Below are 7,639 nucleotides of genomic sequence, written 5' to 3'. Positions count from 1 at the left end.
GTATGGTGATGGTGTGCGCTGAGGTAGATTGGAACCCACCCAAAGGAAGTGCACACATACACACACATCCCACTACAAGCTCTATTCTTGTGCGACAACCATGAACTCATGCTATAGAGACAGTAATTCTAGCATTTAAAGTTAGCATTTATTTAACAATGAGTAGATAATATAAAACAAAAGCAGCAATTTAGCAATACATGGGAAAAGAAATGCAAGTTATAGATCACAGAACTTAACTACTTAGAGCACAGTCTCATGTTCGTTTGTAGCCAACGCCTAGGGCCCAGCTCAGTTGAAGGACCGGCCTCCCTCTGTCTGGGTGGCACCCCTCTGGTCAGGCACTGCACAGGCTTCACTCGTCTTAACCACACTCCATGCACCCTCCTACTCCGGTCAGCCCTTAAGTGAGAACGTGGCAAGTAAGGAATGCCGCTTAGGGTCAAATCAAAGTCCGGGCAAGACAATGTGCTTGGTGCTCATCCACGGTAGAGTCTCTTATGATCAACGTATGTGCAAGCTTTTATCACTCAGACCTGTCAATCAGAGTGACACAAACTTCCAGAACCTTCCTTCCATGCAAAACAGTTTTGCGCTGGTGGAAAAATTGATCCCAGTCACTCCTTCTCCCTCCCATCTTGGAGCGCAGCTATGGAATGTCTCTTATCAGCACTGCTTGGGTCATGCTGTTCTTTCTCATGCAAATGTGTATCTGTTTACGAAGGATGGCAGAGCCACTGTTGCGAAAGAAAAATGTTTCAGGGGAAGCTGAATACATGCATTGCAACAAACCTCTATTGAGCAAGCTCTACAGGCCTTGCATTCTGCTAGTTAGTGTCATTCTATTACAAGACTAGCCACCTATGCACTATGATGCTCTTGTACTGCAGGTCTGCAAGCACTCAATACATGCCTCTATTAGCTACTAAATCCCGTCCTGCCGTTGAAAGATATGCACTTGTGCACAATATATAACGGATATTCAAAAGATGTATTCTTACAAAGCAATCTACTTCGAAGTGTCCCAGAGTCACCTGTATCAGGCCTACTCACTGGTATGTCCTGGTGTCTCCTTCTGACGTGCAACTTCTGCTTCTTTGCTCGTTGGGACTCCCTCAGTGTGTGACCGCTACGGTCAATCTTCCACTGCTCGTGCTGGATGTCATTGGAGCTTTCACAGCTCTGTACGCTCATAAGTGACAACCTCACACCAGATCGGATAGAGGACACAGAGAGCTTCTCTCTACCTCGGGGTAGCCGGCCTCAATACCGTTTCCTGCTGTGCGTCCTCTGCATACCACGGGGATATCGACCTCCTCCGTGTTCTCTGCACGACGTCCTACTGTCAGCACAGCAGCAACTCCATCAACTGCTTCTTCCTGCTGCTTCTGTTTGGCCTGCACATGAAGTCTTTAAATGTTTAAACATTCCGCTCAGGTGTGGATCATTACAACAACTAGACCACTAATTACAATTGGGTAACCCTGGACCCCTCTTCCCCGTCTCAGTACTAAGAGCATTATGGGGCTTGAAGTCCATAAGGTTCTTATTTATTTTAAGATCAGAATCATCAATTGTACAATAAGCCATTAGAACTATAGGATCATTAGGGAAATTATTCAGAGGGTTCTCCCATTCCTCCTGACCCGGGTCTCCTCCCATGTGAACCTCCCGGATAATACCACCCCCAGGGTCAGGATAAGGTAACGGCTGCCTTTCCCTGGCCACCTTAGAAGGGGTCAAGGTCAGTGTTTTTGGTATGATCACCTCCGATTCATCACACACATGACTGGCTGTGAATGGCCCCTGGTTGACGACAGTAGTATGGGTTCAGGCTGTACCCTATGGTTGGCTCTATAGAACACTCTGTTCAATCCAGTATCGTGTCCTATGTTCAGACCTGGTTGCTCAACTGTGGGCACCGGTGAAACCTATGATGACATGCAGGAAGCGCTGTTCACCTTATATGATTGTTCTCAAGAAGGAAAGGAAACCAGCTCTGCATTGACAAGATGGACCACACATAGCCTTACATGGCTTTTCGTGACTGAGCCCTGTTGTCAACTCAGCTCTAAATCTGCCTGGATGAGACTAGCCAGAAATAGTGTTTTAGGCTTTGACTGGGAATATGTGGCCCCGCCCAGAGCACAGGAAGAGACCTGTAGTTTTTACAGTCAGGTTGCAGAGGAACCCTGTGCTAGTGCATAAGGTTGGGGGTGCTTTAATCATAGGGAATATTCATTATGGGCTAATTTTTGGGTTGTTTATTGGGGGGTTTGCTCTGGCTGGGTTTTGGTTGGGAACTGGGGTTAGGTTACTCCAATTTTCCTTAACCTTTACCTTCCAGGAAATGGTGCCTATCCCAAACCAAGATGGAGCGAGAACAACTGGCTGTTGAGTGGCTTTGAGGGAAAGGCTGTCGGCTTGGAATGCCGACCGTGTTCTTCAACGGCCTTTCACCTCAGTTGTCCAAGCAGCTGAGTTCCTTCCCTGAAAGCCTAACTAGATTCAAGAGTTTGGTGGAAGCATCAAGAAGAAGTCTTTTCTGAAGCTATGGCCACTGGGAGCAGAGCGTAAACTGATCCAGTAGGAGAGCAGTGACCTACTTTGACAGTACATGACATTTAGGAGAAAGCTGTTAAAGAACTCTACATCTAACATTAAATCAATTCAGAAGCACAGGAGCAGATTCAGCACTCATATTAAAGCCTCAGCGCTCCTGTCCTTCGGGGACCCGAATCGCGATCATTAGAGATACGATTTTGGAAAAGGAGAGCCGCAGCGCTCATGTTTGTGCATGCCTATGCGTGATATGCTACACAATTGACTACAGCATAGTCTGGTCTTGATAGTATCAGCGTGGGGCAGCAACACAACTCATCCTTCTGCGAGCTGCAGTGCAAAAGGGGAAACACTCACAAGGTTGTCAAGCCCAGGGAAGGGATTTTCATTGGTGGGGGCACACAGAAGAATTGTAAACATTGAAGAATCCGCAGAGGAACTTCAGCATCAATTCATCAGCAAGCAAGGAAGCGTATCCAAGGGAAAATGAAAAGAATAAAGTGTTTAGGAGGGAGTTAGTACTTCGTGGGTAATAGGGACAGTTAGTTTGTAGGTACACGGGAGTACTGGAGTAGGTGGTAATATATATGAACTGAACAGCCATCATTTATTCAAGTGAAGATTAGGCAACATGACCCCAGGATCGATTTTAACAGCACAGTTTATTTTGCTAAGAGTGGACTGAACTTTACCAATGGAAACAATCTGTTAATCCTTCTCAATATCTAGACTGAAAGGGGTTTATTTGCAGGTAATCTCCTCCCAGCTCTTGGAGAAGTGCAGGTATTTCGGGAAGCAAGGAAGGAGATTAGGAATAGATAGGCATATCCTGATTATTTTATGTGGGATTTATCAGGTGTTCTTGTTCTTGTCTTCCCATCTGCAAATTTCCATTCAAGTGAAGGAAGAGAATCTGCAGTTTATTGAATCCACTTCCCGCCAGAGGTTTCAGTTCCAGCTGTAGATCTAACAAGCTGGGGACGGCACACCCAGTGGGGACGGAAGACCTAGAAGGAGTCTGCAGGGTTCGGCAGCTACTGTGGATCTTGATCAGTGGGGGCCAAATAGCCCTGTTGCTGAGTTATCTCGGAATCTACCGAGATAAGAGTAGCTTGAAAGTGTCTTGGATTTTGACTTGGAATAGACATCCCCTCCCAGAGCCTAGGAACAGACATGCAGAATTTAAATGTGACAGGCCTCACTGATTGTTTGGCCATCAAAAGTTTGACTGGATCTATCCCTGGGTTCAGAGAGTGAGATTCCCCTTCAGCTCTCCAATCCCACATAAAGGGAGAGGATCCACTACAATTACTTTGGTCACTACTGGCATGATGCCGAAGCACAGAGAAAGGCCTGGACTGAAGGAGCTCTGTGCAAAAGATCTGCTAGACTTGCAACCTATCCAAGACCCTTCCTGACAGTGAGGCTCGGCGGGTATCTGCAGGCACAGCGGCCTCTGAACCAGAGAAGGAGCCTGAGACTGAAGGGTAGCATGCCAGCAAATTCTGATACCGTCTGGCTGACCCCAAGAGCCATCAGTGTGTGACAATGCACAGTAAGCAAGACCATCAGGAAGGTGCCAAGACTAAAAGGCACAGGAACAAGACAGATAAACAACTCTGTGTTTAGCAAGTTTGCTGATTTCATCTTGCTTAGAATTGTGCTACAAATAGCTTTGGTACCCGAGCAAGCTGCTTCTACATACCTGCCGCTGCTATTGGATCACTGTTGCACCATCAAGCCACTGGACTGTGGCCTGAAGGGCAATGCCGCACTCTTTCCAAAGGGCCCAGACTGCACCATTACATGCACGCTTGGAGAGGAGTGCGGAGGAGGCAGCTTCTGCAGATCATGAGTTATAGTGCAGATATTGATCCTACTGAAAGGGGGTGGGGGGCAGTAACAAGCACTCAGGGAACAGCAGAGAGTACAGGAGAGAAGCTTCTATGGATGGAAATGGAGCCTGGGCACAGCATTAAACGCATACATTTTGTTGGGCAGAGTTTCCTTTCTCTGGCTGCATGATGCTAGATGTACCTTCTAAAGTGTACACTTGCACAGAGGAGCTGCCCATCCACAGTAAGACCTCTTTCACACCTGGGACAATCTGCTGTAAAGAAAAGCAAGGAACCATATGCAGAATGGCCCTGGTGCTAACATAAATAAAGTCTAGAACAACTGACTATCCCAAGAACAAAAAGAAGATTGCATATCAACCCTCTTGGGCACTTTCTGTCTCTGCCACTTTGAACTGTTTCTGACCTTTGGATCCCTGCATATCTTAGGTGTTATTCTTGATCTATTCTTGTTCTTATTTCTATATCACTTTAAAAAGAATGTGTACAACTTTCTTCAGGCGTCATGGAGCCCGTTTCGGGTAACCGAGCGCTCTTTACAATAAAGATCAATTTCATTTATCTTTGGGGTGCAAACATGTCTCTTCTTTTCTGATTGGCCAGCAGAGGAGTTATGCACATCTTCATTTTTCCCATTTTCAAAGTGGGTTTGGTAGCAAGTTTTGTTTCTCTTTTTTTCTTCCTTAATTGTGGTAGATGGCCTTTCTCGATACCTCTGTCCCTCACCAGCGGCTAAACACCCTATTCTAAGATGGTGGTATATTTAACACTTTGGTCAGCTGGTTGCGCTAATGCCCTCAAATAATGTTGAAAAATGAACATTTGTGTGTACATTTAAGTACAGGTAGACAATAAACAGTGAGATTTTAAACTGATAGGCAGTAAATATGTATTCATTAATGTTAAGGAAAAATTCACAGGTGTTGTGTAATTATGTCTGATACACCCTAGATGCTGATACATTCAAAGGTTAATTATGTTCTGATACTGCAAGCTGTTTGCTTGACACATTTATGCAACTCTAACTGGATCTTTTTCTACATAGAAAAGACCATACATATGCAAATGCGGCTAGATTTTTAGTGCAAAACTGAAGGTTATGAATTAATATAAACCAATTATAGTTGTTCTGGGCAATCCTCCAGACCTTCACTTTTCTGCCTCCCATGCCATTGCAGAGGTGAAGACAATATGCAAATCAGGTTTGGTGCAAAAAAGGCAGTCCAGCCACAACTGCTAGGTCACCTTCTACCCATCACATCTTTGGGTTATAGTTTGTCTCCCTAAGTGGGAGCCAGACGTGGGTCCTTTTCTGGCTGTGCCGTAGGAAACCAAGCTTCAACTCAACAAGGCCGAAACATGTCTGGGGTTTCTTGTGCTTCCGTGCAGAGGGGACATGGCCTAGCAGTTAGGGCTGGGCTGCTCATATTGGTGGTAGCTTCACTACTGATTTGCATATGGCTGGTGCCCTTCTGCAATAGAAGAGATGGGCTACCGATGGCGGTGTGGAATGTTGGCCACGCTAAGTCAGTGGTTAAGATGTACTCAAAGCCCTCCACCTATCACATGTTTTGGGCACAGCTAGATTTTTTGAAGACTTTTTTAACATCGAGAAAGCGGACCTGTTTCACCTTTAAGGGGCTTTTTCAAGGCTTAATATGACAATAAAGACAATAAATATGATCTAATCAACACAAAAGTGTACAAATGATAACTGAAGTACAAAAAGAAAGCGGAAAAGGGGAAACAAAGTATAGCGTGAATGATAACCAACATGAATGCAGTGTAAACTCGAGTTATGTTCAATCAATGTAAACGTATGATAATATGATGTAATGTAATGTAGTATTTATACTGCGCATAACCAGAAAGTACCGGGCAGTAAACTGCATCTGGGAACAGGTGGAATAAAATGATGAAACATATGTGATCAAAGCATGATTACGACTCAATTCTAAAGTAATTGATTCAGGCAAAGAAATGATCATAAACGTGTAACCTATTTCTCCTTTGAAAGTTAAATTCAGTAGGATGATTCATCAGGATTTTGTATTAAGGAAACATGTACATATTGGAATACAAGCTTCCCTATTGTAGGATTCTAATGGAGTAGATGCAGGTCTATATTAAGGTTCTTTTGAGCTGGCGTTCTAGGAGAACCTTTATTTCATGACATATTGTTCGCTTCATAGATACTAGGCCTCATTACAACCTTGCCGGTCTGGAATCAATGGTGCCACTAGCACCGTACCGGCACCCTTTTCCGGACCGGCACATTCTGACCCACAAATGTGGAAACACTGTCACTGCAAAGTGATCCCCATGGTGCTAACACGCCCGGTAGCACCGTGATCGCAAACACCAGGACGAGTCAACATACATCCCTGAATTACCGGCATGGCGATAGTACAGGCACATTCGGGATTCTGCCTACACGGAAACACTGCCATAAAAATGGCAGTGGCACCGTGACCACTGTGCCTGTAATACTGGCACCGCGGACAAGGCGTTAAATAGTACCAGGTGAGCAGCAACAGGCCCCAGGTGTAGCAAAGTAGCCCAGCTGCACACTATTGACCCCAGGCAATGTACCAAAGGATTACACCCACACCCCAACCACCTCCCAGCACAACCATGCTGGCAGTCGGTGTAGCAGAAATTGGGCTGGGGAACCTGCCATTAGCTATTGAGGCTGAAGCAGCACTGAGACAGAAGAGGAGGCATAGGCGCATGAGGCTAATGAGGAACCAGTTGGCCATTCCTAACATCAATGTGCTGCATGTAGCACCCCACAGGCAGCCACCAATACCCAACATCAGGGCCTTGCCCTGGAACCTGACCCTCAGCCAAATCCACACCCTATACCGGCTAGACAGGGAGACCATCATATCAATAGTCACCCTCATCAAAGACAACATCTGCAGCATGATAAACATACGGACTGCAATTCCACCCTTGCTGAAGTTAGTGTTTGGTACTACACTTCCTTGCAACTGGCACATACCAGCACACCATTGGGGAGATGCGCGGGCTGCCACAACCCTGTATTTCCAGGTACTGGATGCACTGCTGCGCCATGTGGCAGACCACATTTTCCTACCACGAACCCCTGCCCAGGTCAATGCCACCAAAGTGGCATTCCTTGCCCTTGCAGGTATGCCCAATTGCATAGGGGTGTTAGACTGCATCCATGTGGAGTTGGTTGCCAGACATGCCATTGA

Source organism: Ambystoma mexicanum, chromosome 2q, assembly GCF_040938575.1.
Source record: "Ambystoma mexicanum isolate Mex_15411 chromosome 2q, UKY_AmexF1_1, whole genome shotgun sequence".
NCBI classification, from domain to species: domain Eukaryota; kingdom Metazoa; phylum Chordata; class Amphibia; order Caudata; family Ambystomatidae; genus Ambystoma; species Ambystoma mexicanum.
The sequence above is the reverse complement of the archived record's forward strand: the minus strand, read 5'-3'. Positions refer to the sequence as shown.